Source organism: Larus michahellis, chromosome 6, assembly GCF_964199755.1.
Source record: "Larus michahellis chromosome 6, bLarMic1.1, whole genome shotgun sequence".
NCBI classification, from domain to species: domain Eukaryota; kingdom Metazoa; phylum Chordata; class Aves; order Charadriiformes; family Laridae; genus Larus; species Larus michahellis.
Window position 1 is genome coordinate 3,548,009 of NC_133901.1, and position 18,868 is coordinate 3,566,876.

The following is an 18,868-nucleotide window of genomic DNA, read 5'->3' on the forward strand; positions in this document are numbered from 1 at the left end:
ACGTAAGCAAAGCAGGGCAGAAATGAAAAGCACCGTTATCCAAATAAAAAGCACTATCCAAATGCAGTACAAAAAACTCATGGAATATTTGCTGTATTTTGTGAGGATTTTCTTTTTTCGATTTTTTTTTTTTTTTTTTTTTTTTTTTTGTGTGTCTGTGAAGCTGTCAGGACTGAGAAACAAGACTAAGGATCACAGAGGTACTGACTTCCAAGCACAGAGATACTGACACCGCCTGAAAACTCTTGTTCACAACCTTCTCTTCGCAAAAAGGCCAATTATATTCAGATGCTTTAGGGCCCTTAGCAGAACCTTAAAAAAATACCCTGGCTGGCTTGCACACATCAAAAGCCATGGCTGAATAACACATAGTCATTTTAAAACCATTATTGCAAGCGATAGGTATTTGAGAATCCCACCAAGTGGTTGGCAGGCACCCCCGTCACTCGGAACCCAGCTGCGACGCCGCAGGCGGAAGGTGCCCGTCCTCGGTGCTCCCATCGGTGTCTGCACTAACCCCAGGGAGAACTCCACCAAGCAAAGCTTATGACAGAAAGCAAACATAAAGACTCCCTTCTCCACCCCAACAGACCTTTAAAAAAAAAGAATATTTACTGCCTAGATAACAGCAAAACCTTAAAAAGGCAAACAGTGAAGTTATAACACCTATTATAGCCTAGAAACGGCTGAAAAATGGTATACTACATTCAAACGTCTAATGCCCATCCTCACATTATATGGGTGAAATAAATATTCCAACATCCAAAGGATTCAAAAAATATGCAAAAAATCTCTGTTTAAAGAAAGATGTTGTATCCCAGGCCACACTGCGACGGCAAGGTGACTCGCGTACAAAGTTCAGTATCTTTACAAGAACACCGGACTTATGTTGAGGACTTCAGAGACCCTGTCAGGAGGAATAACCGTCTTACAGATTTAATCTTTTTAAATGACCTAAAATAAGTCTTCAAGCAGTCTACACAAACCAGACAAGTTAATCCAATCTGTAGTATATTACAAGTTTCCAATTTCATCTCCTGTGCCTGCTAATGTAATGACATAAACTTGGGCACTGCAGAAATGCAGAAAGTTGCTTGATTAACACAATCATTAACACAGTATCTGCATTTCCCTCAGGTGATAGAAACATTAATAGAATAAATAATTGAAGAAACTTATCCCAGGCCAATAAGGTTATGGCACATTGCAACAAGAAGTATTCAGTTTCAATAAAAGGAATTAAACATTAAAAGAAGAAAACACAATAAGCAAATTGCTCCCTTAGTAATAGAAGTATAGTTACTTTCCACATCATAATTAAATAAGCATGTCTTGCAAACTTTTGTGACAACCTGATTCAGTTAAAGAAATGAGCACACTCACTATTTACTCCATAACGTCTTTACAGCATGTTAAAATCAAATTGCACATTATGACCACACGTTATATTACAATATATCAGCACATATTAGACTACTCTGATAAACCTTATGAATGTCATCACCAAGGGGTTTTTTTGCAGATTTCTTGCAATCACTGAATTGCACTTGTCTTTGATATAATTCTGCTGACTGCGTGGACTTAAAAGTCAGAGGTAAATTGACTCATTATTTTTATTACATACTAGTTGGATAATAAGTACATCACGTAAAAATAGCAGTTCCTAAACCCTATCAAAATCATAAAAGTGCAAAGTTTGGCAGGTTGTCCTGGAAAAATCCCAACACTTCACATGTACTTCAGAGTCCTTCTCTACAAATTGCCCATTAACTCACTTCCTAAAACTTCCAGGGCACCGAGATCCACAGTTGTAAGATTTAAATGGTGGAAAGACACAGGCCCTCGGGCTGATTGTGTTTCTCACTTTTGCAAGTGGCTGCATTCTCAGTAGGAATCGATAGCAACGCGATTGCCAATTTCCATTCACAATGCTGCCTTTAATAACGTCAGCCAAATTTTTTATTCCCTTACTCATATTAAAAAGATACTTTGCTCAGCTACTTGTTCAGGTTCAGTCAATGGGAATAAACACAAAGTTCACGGGCACATCTCAGTTGCTGTAAATCTGCATAATTTATTGCAGTGGAGCCGCCACAGACTTAAGATTTGGTCTCAAGTGAGAATCAACATTAATAAATATAACAATAAGAGTCTGAATAATACTGTGACTTTATCGGATGGCTCTCAAAGAGCTTTCCGCAAGTTACTTGCCTTTACTTTCTAATATAGATCAGAAATTGAACTAACGTACATCAGGAACAGCACATAAACTTGTTTCATGGGTATTTTGCTCCATCTCAAATCTGCTTGGTTCCTAAACTAAAAAACACAGATAAAATTGCACTTAAAACTCAGAAAACATACCCTACTTCACTTGAATAAGGAAAAGTTTTCCCATTTTGATATGATAACAAGATCAAGAAAATGTTTATGAAGACGCATTCTTACATTTTATGTGTAACCTAGAAGTCTAAGTCGTGTTTTGCTGCCTGACCAGCTCAACGTCCTGGCCAGCAAAGGGCAGCAGACCACAACTTCTTCAGGTTCGTAGTTCTAAAACTAGGAAAATAATTTGAAATAAGACAAAGATACATCCGTAATAAAGCAGCTTCCAAAGACCAATCTTTAACTGATGATTATAAAAGACAAATGAACACAAACACACACACAAAATACAGACATTTAATTTTCAAATTGGTAGCCATGGGGAACATGGAACTGAAGCAGCTCAATGGAAAGTCATCTGCTAGAACAGGACTTTTTTCAACACAGTTTGCTGAAGACCAGAACAAGGTATTGCTACGTAAGCCAGCTGCTCATTGCTGGTGACGCACTGGGACACTGCGAAACACAGCTCAGAGGATACTGAAAAATTACAATAGGTCACTCTAACAATGAAAGGATGGAATAATTTAACTGTATGACACAATTCCTTATTGGACAATCCTATCAAACTGCTACAACCCACCCCCAAAACAAATCTAAAACTGCAGTGGGGTTCTACAGATTTAACCTTAAAAATCTACAGGGATAATATTTTCCCTCAAATATGAGGAGCTTAAGGGTGGTTTGTTTGGGGTTTTTTTCTTCAAATATTTAATGTCTGTACTGCAATGAGAATGGGAAATGGCCTACGCTTCATGGCCTATTAAAAAAAAAAATAATTAATTTCAAGTCCAGTTTTGCGGAGTTAGAATTTTACCTAATTTCCTTATTCCCAAATTTTGACTGTAAATTTTTACTCTCCGTTTTACTCCAGTTCAATAGAATTGTTGCTAAAGCAATTACTGGAATTTTAGGTAAGAACTAAGAACACATACAATTTGGGAATTTTTATGGGCCAATTTTTCAGCTGACTAGTTGTTTTCAAATTTTGAGAGTCGCAACGACAATATTTTTTTGTAAAGCTACATCAGATCATGGCGTTATCTCGCCTAATATGCCATTTCCAACAGTAGCCGGTAGCAGATAATCAAAAGATAACGCAAGAAACGCATCATATGGGCTTATTATATTTATAGACTTGCATGCATATGTCTCTCTTCCTACCCACAAACTTCGTCCAGGCTGAGTTTTAAGTATGTTTACACACGTTGAGGATTTTAGAACTCGTCTCAGTCCATTAAGAGCCAAGACGCGGCAGCTCCAGCAGCGCTGGGCGAGCGCACAGGACTGGCACTCACCAACTGCTCAGCATATGCACAAGTATTTTTCACAGTTGCAGACAGAGTATTTATGTGTATCCACCACATACAGCGTGTACCCACAGCAAACTCAATGCGGTCAGGAAATACCACCTGCCCAAGCCACATCTGCCTAGGTTTTAATTACATGTTCCTGTTAATTAGGGTGCTCAACTGGCTGGTGTCCAACCTGCCCGATCGGATTGCCCGTGGTCTGGACTGACTGACGCAAGTCTGCTGCTTCCAAAAGAAAGAAAAATAAAAATCCAAGTCCAAGAGAGGATATTTATCAGGAGGTTAGAATACAAGAGAGAAACATTCTCGTGGTGTAAACCGTTGACTACACACAGCTTAGTGCAGGATGGGATCCAGGACCACTTCAGACTCTTCAGGTTACATTGGAAAGGCCTCCAGACAGAGGCCTCCTCCACTGCTCCAGACAGCAGATCCACGACATGTCCTTTGTCACGTCTGCCATCACTCTCTATGCACTCTGGATATTCTGGGCACACTTTTAGCACTGATATTAATGTCAATTTTGTGAGTCACGGGTCACAAGAAATCTGCTACTGTGTTTATTCTTGTCACACGATGACCATAGTAATGACCAAAAATAATGGGTTAGTCTATGCAGATATGCTTCCTAAATCATAAACAAACAAAATAATACTGACCTACAGCACAAAAGCAATGGAAAGCTTTGGTTAAACATAACGTTTGGACAGTAGATGTGGGTCAGCCACTATATGACATGGTGCTGCTTCTTCCATTTGCCTGGTTTTTGGCCAGCCAGTCTCTTCACCCGCAGCAGCCTCTCCGCTGGAGGTGGACCTCTCATGGGAGGCAAGGCTTTTTGCCAGTCCTACGCTGTCACCCAGTTCTGCCTGACAGAAACATTTATACGTGGCTCATCAGAACAAAGTCGTGACCGCATGGTCTGTCCTAACGACAGGAAAGCTAAAACCCCATTCATTCCCGGGTAACAACATAGCACTTTTGCTATCAAAGGGAGCATTTACAGATCTGCACGTGCGTATCTCTACGAATGCTACATAGTGCCGAAAATACAGATATAATGCTACTAACATACAGGAGTATGATTTATGACAGCTTTTACTTTTCACAGACACAAAATAAATGTAATTCATGAAACCATAAAAAGTACGTAGCATCAGATAGCAGAACACTGGCTCTAGATTTGGTCACAATTCTCTAGCAGAAAAATGCTTTTGAACTTTTTCTTTTTAAAAAAAAAAAAAACACTTTATGTGCAGTATGGCTTTTGGGTATTTTTGATAAAAAGGGACTTGAGTCGTCTATTCAGAAAATTATACATAAGCAGACACAAAAGTACTTTTAAACAAAACTTCATCGCTTTTTTGTTTAGGTCCACCCGGGTATTAGACATTCGCAGAGGTACCTGACCATACATACTCTCTCCCGTCACAGTATAATTATATGCACGACAGCTTCAGGCCAAACCTCTCATTTTCCTGACAAGTTCTTTGTCATGGGATGGAAGAACACCCTCAGATCTCAGCCCATGCTGACTTCCAAGCTTAGTCATTTTTTACATTATGTTTTTTGGGTTTTTTCCGCTACAGGACGACCAGGCAGATTGCTACTACCCACCACATCAGACAGTGAAACGTCTTTTATATTTTTTAAATAAAACTAATGGGGATAGTTCAAATCTCATTGCCACCATCAGGATACAAGCCAAGCTTGCATTCAAGGCAGATGGTGGAAGGCATTGAAAAATGACTGATTCTCTCACTCTGATTCCACAGTTTATTGGAAAACCAGCAATTCATTGTTCCTCTACACTAAACATTGCAAAGTCATAAATTGGCCATAGGTGAGATTTCCAAAGCTTTCTAAGAGATTTGTACGTCAGTTTTCATGACATCTAGTCAGCACCCAGATCTTCCAAATACTTCAGAACATGAGAATGCCAATATGAGTTCCAACAAGGGTCTATTAAATGATTACCCAGAAGAGGGTAAAAGCAGGGAAAGCACACGCTAAATCCCTCAAGTACTCTTCTAGTCTATTTTAAGCTTAGAAGATTTTTGGAAATAAAAAAAAAAATCGATCGCTCTGAATACCTGTGACTTCTTAGAGAGTATTTACCTTACTTTTCAGCAATAACGTGCCACTGAAAACTGAAAAAGGCTCTTTCAGATCTATTTGTTTAATAAACAACAATTCTTGCAGTTACACAATCTTTTATTGTGGAAACAAACACCCATGGTAAACCCTGATGCCTTGCCTACTCTAGCATCAGACACAGAAACAACATAATAGTATTTTAAAACAGTGTTAACTTAACAGTACGCTCTAAATGTTCACTCAGAGTTGAAGAGTCCAACACGTTTTAATGGTCTACTAATGGAAAACTACTAATTACTTCTTATTATTGATGAAGGAAAAATTGTTGAAAACATACTGAATGATGTAAGTGCAGTAACTGAAGCAGTCATATGACTTACGAGCTAATCTAATGAGTCAAACTCTGTCACGAGACAGTGCGCGTGGCCAAATCCACCAACAAATCATCAACTGACATTTCTATAAATCACCTCAATAAATCCAAGGCGTCCACGCTTTGAAAGATCTGTCAAGAAGCAAGCCATCTGCACACACATTATGTTCAAAAAAGAAGCCCAGTACATGTTCTCTGTGTAGAAGTTATCTGAGTTTATAACTGTTCTGAATCCTTTTACTCTGATTTTCAGCAATTATTGATATTTTAAGTCACAATTTCAGATGCAACTGTAAGTATGAATTGCATCCCAGCATAAGGAAGGTTCTTATTTCATTCTCCTGTGTGTATGGTCTTCCAAAGCAATATAGTGAACAATCTCAATATTTCATGAATCGGCATAAAAATCCCTCATCTAAGGTCCAAAAAATGTTGCATTGTGCACAAGCATTTGAGTCCAGAAATTGCTGGGCAAAGAACTGAAAAATTTAGTTAATTCAGACCCTTTGCAAGTCAGCCAAAGACTTTGAACATATGCAAAATACATTATCTGGGTTGTAAATTTGATAGAAACTGTTCTGAATACGCCAGATTTTGAAAAATAAAGACCTTCTTAATACAATTTTTATTTGCAGTATAGAAAATGGATGGCAAAAGATCAATGTTACCGCAGTACTTTGTGAATGAATTGGCTTATCAACAGAGCACAAAAGTACAGTAAAAAGCATTGGCCAAAGTGAAGGTTGTTTAAATGTGTTAATTTGCAATGGACTATGAGCATGTGTAATCAGGTGAAGTTCTGCTATCATGCAATAGCTTGTTAAATTATTGCTATTTGATCGCTTACAATCATGCAGGCGAAATCTGAAAGGCACTTGACTTTGATATTAAACCAGATGCCCAAGAAATTAAAACCATAAAACTGTGTAAGTTCTTGAAAATGTTTAGAATAAGCAAATCGCTCGAGGGCAGACAGGTAGGTAACGACAGAGCCAGGAACAGAAACCAGATTGCCCGATTCACACTCACGGGTTTCAGTTCTCAAAGCATCCTACACTTTATTTAAAATCATCCTTTTTTAAAATTATTTTTTTATTTTAAAGGACTCGCTTTTCTGTTACATAGACCTTGCTTAACTATCCAGTGTAGAGACAGATGAGAATGTCATTTAGCATTTCTTCCCCATCATTCTGGAGACATATTAAAAATAAAAAAAAAACCAAACAAAGATTGTAGTCACTATCCGTTTTCAGAATAGTTAATGAACCACAGAAACCTCAATATGGAGAACGAAAGCTCCAGACCCTCAAACAGGCCATTTTTCAAAATCCCAAAGACTGTTAATTCCAGATGGAGAGAAGAGAGGAGACACCTTGTACATTGTGCACTTCAGCCCAGAAGTCGTTGCCATGATTCATTGTTCCCTTTGGTTACAAGAGGGTTTAGGTGAAAGCGAGCAAATCTTCCGAACACTGAGCTCTCAGTCTTCAAATACATACCACAAACAGGACTGACCTACTCCTTCACACATTTCTTCTTTCTAATACAGAAAACTGTTTTCAACAGATGAACTGTTTTTTAAAAAAGTTCTTTCCAAAGATATACAGAACGGAGATATCTACACAAGGAACCTCTTTTTTTTTTCTTCATTAAACAATCTCTTGTTTGCAAGAGGATCTCTCAAAACGACGCCATTTTCTTTCCAAATCAACAATATCACCACCACTATTTTTTTCTTATTAACTTCTAGAGTTGCTAAATTTCAGCCACAAGAGATGGGTCTTCCTCTATGGTGTCCAGGATTGTGTGTGTGTGTGTGTGTATAACATCACAATCTATATCTTTGTGCAATTTATCTAAAGTATTTTAGATAAATTTGTACTCTATGTCCAAAGATATGGCTGTGCTCTGTATGATTTAATCTCAACTTTTATCTTGGCCATACAAAGATATCTTAGCCTCTGTTTTAAATACAGCTAAGGGAATATAATTACCTTCAAAGTTTACAGGTCTAATTATTTAACAAAGGGATTTACTACTATTTTCTCCTAATGCAAGAACCGAACCAGGTCCCAAGCTCCAAACAACTGTGCCCTGCATTTTCCAACAGGTTAGGATGCCGAGGGCAATGCCGAGGACGGTAAAAAAAAACATTAAAAACAATCCCCCACCTTGAAAATGTTTGCGTATAACCCTGCATTCACAGGCAGAGCACTGACCCAGCGGAACTTCACAATCGTATAATCTTCTTTTCTTCCCAGACCACAGGGAATACGTCAGTGTCTCAATAAAATGTGACCAGCCGCATAATCAAGTCCAAGTGGTACCTTTTACTGTCAGAGACAATTACGTTTACTTACAGCAAGAGACCATTTCTGTATGTATGTGAATAGCGGCGGATGTTTCACTAACACTTTTCTATACAGAAAACCTATTGATCAAAAAAAAAAAAAACCCCACCTTGAAACCTTGCTTTTTATACAGAAAATCTGCTGATCAAAAAAAAAATAAAAATCTCAATACTGCCCAACTGGCAGCATTTTATTCCTTTCAATTGCCAATCATTAGGTTACACTGTGAACTGCAAAGAAATTCGACTGAATGCCAGGTGTTATTCTGACAGCATGGACATCTTTATTTGAACTGTATGATCTAACTTCTGAATAATATCCCACTTCCCAAAGGACAACGAGGAATGAAGAGAGCACGCTAACCCAAAACCCTAGAAACACTTAGCAATGCTCAGAAAAGCTACCTGTTATTTGAAGATTTAGGATTATTTGGAATTAGATAAATCCTCAAATAAATGTCTAATTTTTAAAATTAAAAAGAAGGTAAAACCTTTGTTCTATCTCATGAATCTCAAGAAGTTAACCCTATATACAACACGATGCCACGTAACCTTTCTGTTACCAGCCTCATTTTCTTCTCAGTATATGTTAATTTACCAGTGCAATTCCAATGGAACTGGAGAGATTTCTAGCCCATACCTCAGCTTGGATGTTTTACGAATATATTTAGAAGTTCAGTCATGTGTATTTGATAAAATGAAAACCGCAGATTAAAAAAAAAGGGAGAGGGGATTCAGTATCATTTCTACGTATTTATGTAAGGAAAATGTTATCGTGAATGTCATATCACATGGCTTAGCTCAGATAATCTCCATCTCACCAACCGAACTGCATTTCAGCTGAGTTTGTTTTTATCTGACAACACTGACGTCTTTGAGCTGACCCTTCAGTTCTAACATACAACTGAGGAAATCAACACTGATAACCAGATCAGCGTCCCAATGTTATTTATGCTGCACCACAAATCAAATTGCTTGTGGACATACAAAAAGCTCTCTCCAAAGGAGGAGGCATAAAATCTGACAGAGAGGGACTTGGGAGGAGACCACAGGAGATCACTTGGTTCGAGGCAGGCTCCCGCTCACCCGACTGCCACCCCAGGCAGATGTTCTCCTGCCCTGCTCCAAATACAGAATCTCCTTGTCCGTCCCAAATAATCACCCTATGTACTACGGCATTTGAGGGCACTTCATTTTCTCCTTTCCACCACTGATGTTGAGAACAGTCTAATCCCCTTCTCTTTGGAACAGTTTTTTATTTTTACATGCTTAAGGGTTGCTCTTATGGCCTTCCCTCGTCTGATCTTCCCTTAGGTCAAACGTCCTTAGTCTTTTCATCTGTTTCCTCAGAGCTCCCGCTCCTGAAATCTCCAATTGCCATCCCTGATCTCCTCTGGCCCTCTTCCAGCCTGTCCCCACTCCTCAGACTGAGTTCCAACAAAGGGACGCTCTGAATAATGCCACTTGTGCTGAAAATGAATGATGAGTATCTAATTATCATTTGCCTCCATAAAAGTCAATAATCTGTCCTTTATTCTGATTTCACCTCCGTACCTCTCCAGTATGTTCACCGAGTCCTTTAGCTCTGTTGACCTCAAAGAGGCCTCTTCGTTCCATCACTCATTTGCTGCAAGAAGGAATTGTCCTGAACACATCTTTATATACACAATAAAATACATCAGAGTTTCAAAGTGCTGAGAATCCACTCTTACGAATGGATTCCCCCCTCCCCACCCTAAAGCAGCTCCCACATAAATAACTAAGCTTAAGTGCAAGACTTCCACAGTTGTGCATTCTGCTTCACACCAGATGTCCTCCTACACCCACTCATGTGTACAGAGAACAACCTGGCCTGCCCAGGGCTGCGTATTCTCATCAAAGTGAGTCCTCCCAAAACATCAAGTAAGCTCCAACTCAAAAAGTACATTTTACAGGATTTAAACTAGAATGATAAGCTTTTTAAATAGGCAAACCTCAAACTATTTGCTTGCCCACTTCCAAGCATCTCATCCTACATACCAATCTCAAGTCTGGAGCCGCTTTGACATTTGGCTTCCAAAGTCATCCCTCTGTTTGCAGCGAGAATCCTGTCCATTTGCTTAGTCCAGCAAACACGCGGTCACTCTCTCTCTGATGCCACCACCTGCACAGCCCATTACAGGTCCATACAAAAAAGTCCTCCTTTCTGTCACTTCTAAGGCCAATCTACCCATTTCATCTCCTCTCAGCAATCTCTGCACCACAAAATCCAAACCAGTTGCTCCATAAAGTCCACAGACCTCCAGTAAAATGTGTGCATGCATCCCCAAGGGGCATGTCACAACGCCTAGGCATACTGGGCAAAATGTAGATGTCACAGTGCAGAGTTTTCTCAAAAAGTCCCAGGAAAGGGACCTTACCCACTCCTCCACCTTCTCCTTTTACACTTTTTGATATACAACATTCCCTCCTTTCACCTTGCAAGCCCAAAAGTGTAACTTGTTCCCCCCAAAACTATCTATTTACCCATATTTTCTTGCCCTTCTTTATCCGAAAACAAAATAAACCACATAAAGCTTGCCATGAACAGTGGGTGGTGGTTTCATGGAGTTATACTTAAACAGTCCAATTCATTTTCAGTCTCTCTTACGACCCAACCAAAATTTCAAAGTCCAATTTTCGGCAAATAAAGCACAAATAAAAGACACAAAACCAACAAGCAATATGCAGATGTTCAGGAATTGGAATCAAGGCTGAAAAATGCCCCCTAGTATTCAACGTACTTTAATGTGCAATCACCTGAATTGCTTACTGCAAGTACAAATGGGCTATTGTACTACAGCGATGTGTCAACCTGAAGGCCAGAGGGGGGTGGCTGTTGCTAAGCAGTAAAGAGGAAAGTGCTCTATTCCAAAGCTGCAGCATCAATTAAATCTTGGGGGAAAAAACAAAACAAAAAAAAAAACCAAACAACAAAAAGCAGAATGGTTACATATCAATAGTAAATTTCAGTACATTTTCTTGTCTCTCTTCCTGCAAAGATATCATGGTTCTGAGTCCGAGCTTGCTCTTACTGCGGTGTTAAGAACACTACAGACACAGGGTTCAGAAATTCAGGAGCAGAGCAGGTTTTCATGGGGTAAATGCAGGAAAATAAAAATATTGGCATGGTCATCCTGCACCACTACTTACATCTACGACGACAAAAGTCATCTATTAAACTATCTACTCGCAGGAGGAATTCTGGGAGGCAGATGGTCTATTTTTTATTAACATGACATGAACACTCCTATTCTTAGTAACAAACTACCTCCATGGATTATGCAGACACACAACATTTCATCTCAAGTTTCTTAAAAATCTGTGACATTAACACATACGACAGGTTCACTGACACATAAAAAGGATAAATATCAAAATGGAAAAACTAATGAGGGGTTGGAAGTCTAAATATATTTAATCAAGCTGAACCATACCGAGCAGCTTCAGATTTTTTTAATCAGGGGAGAAAGAAAAAAGTAAAACCCACAGCTTTAGCAGCATAGCTACAGTCAAAGACATGTAAACAGACAAAAAAGTGAAACCGATAATTATAACCATACCTGAAGCAACAGCCATGAAAACACAGGTATCTAAAGCGTATGTTTTTAGGAAAGTAAAGATGAATTAAACTTAGTTTTACTGGAAAACTTCAGAAAACAAATCTACCTTACTTAGTAAATATGGGAACACAGGAAGAGTTTCACTGCAGTCTAATAACAGTTTCACTGTGTATTGTGCCTGTTCTTCAACTTCTTCCTCCACCCACCCCACACGGTTCCCGTTCACGGCCCGCATCGCTGTGCCTTCGCTGCCGCTTTCGCTACAGACAGAATTCTGCCGAAGAGAGACAAATAAGACAGAAAGGATAACGAAAGACTCAACAATTCACGTGCATTTATTCCTCAGAGCCACACATTGTAATGGCAAGTACAAATTTTGCACACATCTCTCTTAAGAAACCACTTTAAGTTATCCCAGTGCAAATCCATACGTAGACATTATTTTAAAGTAGTTGTGCTGTTTAACGTGAAATCATGGGAGGCTTTTACTTCTCTGCATTTTCTGCTGGCTGAACGCGTGCCTACAAGCAGCTTCCGTAACTCCCCCACCACAACGCAGGAACACGTCACCCCAGCCCCAATCCAAACTATACGTATGAAAGCTCCTTTTAAACAAAAATATGCACACTAATTTAGATCAACTCCTTCCATTTCTTCCAGGGCAGAGACAAAGAAAACTGGGATAGAGTTTATTGACTTCTGAATTTTGCTTAGGTGCTTAATGAAGTTACTTTTAATAAAAACTTCACTTTAAGTACAGGCAACAATTACTATGAGACCTGAGCAATTTGGGGTATGTCAGAAGGCAAAAAGGAGTAGGAAAACTACATTACTGAGAGCCTTGCTACTGAAGAAAATAGTGATCCAGAAAGGCAGGCAATATTGAGTGAAACAAATTGTGGATTTTATTCAATCTGATCAGCAATTAAAATAAATATCACATGTGGTTAAGCTTAGAAATTCACTTTATCTGAAATCATTGTAACACAGAATGCAAGGGAAGATGCTGAGCATATTTTCAGTGAAGTTAATAATTTTGTCAACAAAATACAATAATGGCCATGATATTTATGTAAGCAATATCTTCCAAAGTGCCTACAGGATTTAGGAAAGCAAAAAAGACTTAAGCCTCTATTTTGAATCGCATGTGGGAGCATCTTTTCTATGCACCATTTCAAACAGCAGATTTCCTTCGCTAACGGCAGTGATGCTACACAATTACAGAGCCAAATGCACACAGAGAGCACAAAAAGGCTGCAGTCACCCAAATATCTGCCAGTCACTGCGAAGTCCTTAAAAATGGTTATTTTAAAGAGAAAACTTTGCTTCTTTATCTTTCTCAGTGAACTCTATACTGTCAAAACTGTTAAATCCTGCCCATATCTCCTCTTCTTTCCGAGGCTTCATGATTCGCTTTGGTTTCTGATTCTGTTGGTGGAGGGTGTGTGTGTCGGTGTGTGTGTCACATACTTTTTTTACCATTCTTTTTGGGGAGTTTTTCTACCACCTCTTCTCATCCTCCTCCTCTTCCCACTACAAACTGTCCTTTGGTAACCTCCCTCTTTGACGGCTTCACATCTGCTCTCTGCCTTTACCGCGTTTCCCCTCTGAAACGTCCCTTGTCCGCTCCAGCCCATTATTCCACAATAACATGTTACTCTCTGTACCAAGCCAACAGGATCGGCAAACAAATAATGTAATCTGTTTCAGCGTTGGGACCAAACAAATGACTGATGAAGCAAATACACCTTGAGTGAAGAAAGCAAGAACTCACCTTGGCAGGGGAGCTGGACCACGTCCGCCTCCCCCAGCCCTTCGTCCTGCACATCACGAGAGAAAGAGGAAATACTCCAGAAGCATGGGCTCATAAAAGTAATTCACTCAAAATATCCAGATGGTGAGCAGGGAGAGGAATAGCCTCGCTGCTGGAAGTGTTTTGCCACCTTGTACTCAGGTTTTAAAATTTGAGATAAAAGTGATGCCACCTGAGATGACTTGGCAGTCTGTGCCCACAAGTCTGCTCTCCAGGCCAGCAAAAGGCACAAACTCTTATAAAAATGGGTGAAATGTTTTTCCACCTTGATAATTAGGTTCTAAATTTTATTTAACAATATTACTCATGCTTGTCATGACTAATACGCTACCTCTCTTTTGGAGGAACAAAGGAGCTGCTTATTTAAGAGGTTTTTGAGGGGGAAAAAAAAAACGTTATGAGAAGATTTTGTGTAACTGTTATCCAGAGGCAGATGTGCAAATTTACACAGTTGAGAAATAGGAAATGAGAATAATCTTGCTCTGTATTTTCTGACTGTCTGTTCACCTTGGCCACTATATTAGGATATGCAGTTTAATGACACATTTAGATGAAGACAACAATAGCTTTATAGCTTACTGTATAGTTCGTTGCTAGGATGCATTTCTGAAATCATCAACAAAATGGACCTCTCTCGGTATATATTTAGTATACCTATTAGCAATTGGAAAAAATTAATCAAATTACCCACTGCCAAGATTTCCTTTTTTTAAAAAGATGGTTAACATTAGAATCCCAGATCCATATTTAGACATACAAAATCTTGAATTAAAAATGATGAGCATTGAAAATTAGGTCACGTAAGTAGGAGTTTCATTAAAGGGTTAAGTAGCTGGCTTAGAAGCCTGTTTCCTCCTCAGTTAAAGAATCTTCCTGTAGAAGACAAGCAAGTCAGCATCATCATGTGCTCCTGAGGACAAGTTGTGTCACACCTTTCGGTACCCGAATGCTTTATCCTCTTCTACCCGCCCAGGCCTCAGCCCTGAGTCTCAAGCGACATAATAAATGCTCGACCTTCAAATACGCTGCTACCGTATCAGTACTGGAAATTCACCCTACGAACTCCTGCATCTCCTCCAGCTGTTTCTGCTACAGGGATGATTGTCCCAAAACCTCCCCTGCACCTGTGCCCCCCATCTGAAAATGACTGTTTATACAACTCTGCTGATGGAACGAAGAACCCACCGCTGGGTTTATTCCCACATTTTAAACACTATATCATATGCTATATCTGTTAAAGCAGCTCATCAACTAGTTACCAAAATATTTTTTTCGGCAGCAAGTTCTCTCCATAAGACTAATTATAATCTTTTAACAAGCCACCATCCAACTCAAGACCCCTTCCAGCATTTCTCCAGCACCCACAGCAAGCACCGGCTATTCTCTTGCCCGAAATGAAATCACCACATCAAAATCTTCCAGCTGAACGGGCCTGACCTTTTTAAAGGTGTGCGATGAATAAGATGAAATAAACTGCAGGACTCAAGCAACCGGGTTAAAATCTCAGTAAGCAGCCAGGAGATGACATGAAATGAGACCAAGTGGTCTCTCCGTAATGAAGGAGAGCATCTCCTGCAACTACAGCAGCTTTCAATAACACACACATGCTTTTACAGCACAAAGGTACATCCGCATTGGTGAACAAATAGAAAAAAGCACAGCTAAAGGCATTCAAAGGCACATTGTTTCTATCTGTCCCCATTTCCAGAACAATGATGAATGAAATAATGCTTGTAAGTATACAGGTTTCCACATGCTGCCAAATTAAGGATAAACCCCCAACCAGACTAAATGTAAGAGGAAAATATCTACTTTTCTTCCTAGAAAAATGCAGGTCTCTTACATAAACGTGTAATTTTCAAGCAAATTTTAACAACGGCATTTTCTTTGTTCAAAAGTCAGACAGGTATATGGAACACGCATATACACAGGCGTACCTGGTAAGCCAAGCACAGGCATGTGAGCGCAGGGTGAACTGCTGGGACTGGAAAGCCTGACACCTGCTTCGCCCACAGCCGTTATTTCCCAATTTAAGGCTGATGGCAGGAACACCAGAAGAATTTAATGCAAGTCCCAATGACAGCAAGCAAACAAGACGTTTGGAACACAACCTGCTTTCCCTGCCCTTGGACACTTCTAGCTACAATTCAGCTCCTCTCCTGCTGGATAAAGCATGGACCCCAGGAGACACAGCTCCTTCCACCAAAGCCTGGGAGAAAGCCCCACAACAGCCTTCAGCTGCTGTTAATTCCCATTTTAAACAGGGAAGAACACACATTAGGCTGTCCTGCTGGGGAAACATATTCACCTGTTTCTCCGGCTTTCTTTGTAAAATGCCCCTGTAACTCTGCAGGGTCACAGCTGCCAAAAACATAAGATCGAAAGGGAGAAAAACAGACATTTTGTTACCAACTAAAAAGTTTAAGTAAACAAAAGCAACACCTATTTTTGCCATTTGCAAAGATTATTATTTCTTGCATATTCAGATTTTAATACACTGAAGACCTTTATTTTCCAAGACACAGAGAAACGACCAAGCCTATTGATGGTATCTAAGTTTATGGCTCCTTAGTATCTTCTGGAAATAAGTTGATTACAGGAGTGTTTTCAGAGCCACAAAAAAAAAACCAAACCCAAAACAAAACAAAACAAAAAAACACTATTCAAAAAGGTCAAAAATTTAATGTAAGCTCCTAAAATAAAAAAATTACAGGATCACCTCACATACACTGAACTCTGCCTAGTGGGTTAATTACAGAGCAAAGCTGTGCCCCTGTGTTCAAGCCCATAAAGCTACGGTACTACACAAAGGGTAAAGTTTAAATTAATCAAAGCCTTTCTATTTACTGTCATCATGTTCACCAGATCCACAATGTGACAAAGACACTCATGTTACAAAATCCTATCAAGTGTTGGCGCTTATGGAAAGCATTGTATGCAGCGTGCTTCAAAAATCAAAGTACTCAATTACAGAGAGACCTGTTTATATGAGAAAATACATTTGTGAATAGTTATTGCACAAAATTCTTTTGGGCAATCAAACCAATATTTTGCCCACCCTCCAAAACAGGTGGGCCAATGATATACAAAATATTTTCTTCTAGTAGCCTCTCTCCGTAGATAACTATTTCATTTTTATACATCTTCCCTGTATAATGAAAACATAAAAATGATATACCCCAACCCATAGAACTCACTTACATAAAAAGCTTTAAAATGCCTGAAATAGACAGATAGATGAACATAATCTGATTACCCACCTCCGAGCAAGTATTTCCAATTATTACAGCTCAGATTATCAAATAATTCCTGCTAAGCATAGCATTAGAAACATTATTAAAATTAATGGTTGCAGTTGTCAGCTGATGAATGCATAATAAATACAGCATCATACACATGACCATAAGGAGACAGTATGTAATGAGTTATTTTTGAGCGTGGGAGACTTATCAACAACACATGAATTTTAACGTTGTAGCTTTTTTCAATCTCTTCACGTAGGCACATTCGGGAAGAAGCGGTAACTAAAAAATTCAGAAGGGTTTTGGGTTTCTTGACTGTATTAAAGTTGTTATTACTCAAAATACCCAGAGTATGTTTTGCTCATCCCCCAAGAAAGGTCCAGTCAGTGCATCAAACACAGAAAATACAGCTTAAAGCGATTTCATAAACACAAGCTGGAGCGGAGGAGCAAAAGCGCAAGACGCAACAAGCTGCCAAGATACCATTGTCTATTAACAGCTCTCATTTCAGGCGCATCAGCGTAATGTGGTAAACTATCGGCAAGATTTTTACAGAATTAAATTGCTATTACTGAGACGAGCAAATAGTACTTGAAATGTTATGTATGGTTCACAGTGGAGCCTTTCCCCCAGCTTTATTCTCTTAATTCGTATAGAAACGCCTACAGCAACAAATAAAAAGTTTCTAGCCATGCAAATCTATTTTGCATTTATCTCAAGCCTTAGCTCCTGGAATACTGTGATGATGTCAGATTTTTTTATTAAAAAATATTTTCGTTTTTAGGATTACAAAGGAGAATGTGACAGAACGACCCAAGAACACTCAGCAGTCAGATAGCAAATTAAAGAAGTATTCCTATTTAATGTAATTACTTTCATTGCTTGAGCAAGTAACAATAGAGAGAAGATGAATCATTTTGCCGGGTGGTGTTGACAATTCTGCTTTATGTGATATAAAAAAAAAACACATTAAGGTTGTGAGACAGTCGCAGAGAGGGACCGCGGTCTCACACTTCTTTGAGCTGATGCTCCACAACCTGCAGCAGCATGACCCAACCTGCCCTGCAGTGACAATGACGGGCAGGTTTGGGGCCACCACTGCAGGGCCTGGAGAGAAATGTCATTTGCTGCTGGCCAGGTCTGCCACCCTCAGGTCTCTTCTCTTGGAGGAGCGTGGTGGCATCTCAGAATTTTTGGCAAGCCCAGAGCCGCTAGAATCACAGAATTGAATCACAGAATTGTCTAGGCTGGAAGATCACTAAGTTCAACCACCAACATAACACTGAAAACCACCACTAAACCATATCCCTCAGCACCACGTCTGCCTATCTTTTAAACACCTCCAGGGATGGAGATTCCACCAGACACTCAATACACACAGGGGTTTGGATGCTGCCAGGAATGGCAGCACTCTTCTAGTCTAGACATTAGATCACAGTTAAAATAAATAATAGTATTATATGGAATAGAAATACCCTCTAGTTCATGCTCACTAGATAGCTGCTGCATGCCACACCATAGGATCTATGTTTCTGGAAAGAGATGGAGAAAACCACAGGGGTCTGTCCTATTGCAGTCTGGAATGCTGTGTCCAGCTTTGGAGTCCTCAGCACAAGAAGGACGTGGACCTGCAGGTCCAGAGGAGGCCACAAAGATGCTCAGAGGGCTGGAGCCCCTCTGCTGTGAGGACAGGCTGGGAGAGTTGGGGGTGTTC

At 39.6% G+C, this 18,868-nt stretch overlaps 1 protein-coding gene across 3 annotated transcripts in view; it reads right to left on the reverse strand.

Annotated features, from left to right (window-relative positions):
* Nucleotides 1-18,868, reverse strand: part of NAALADL2 (N-acetylated alpha-linked acidic dipeptidase like 2) — a 503,786-nt gene that overhangs the window by 235,324 nt on the left and 249,594 nt on the right. The gene's annotated exons all lie outside the window — the stretch shown is intronic.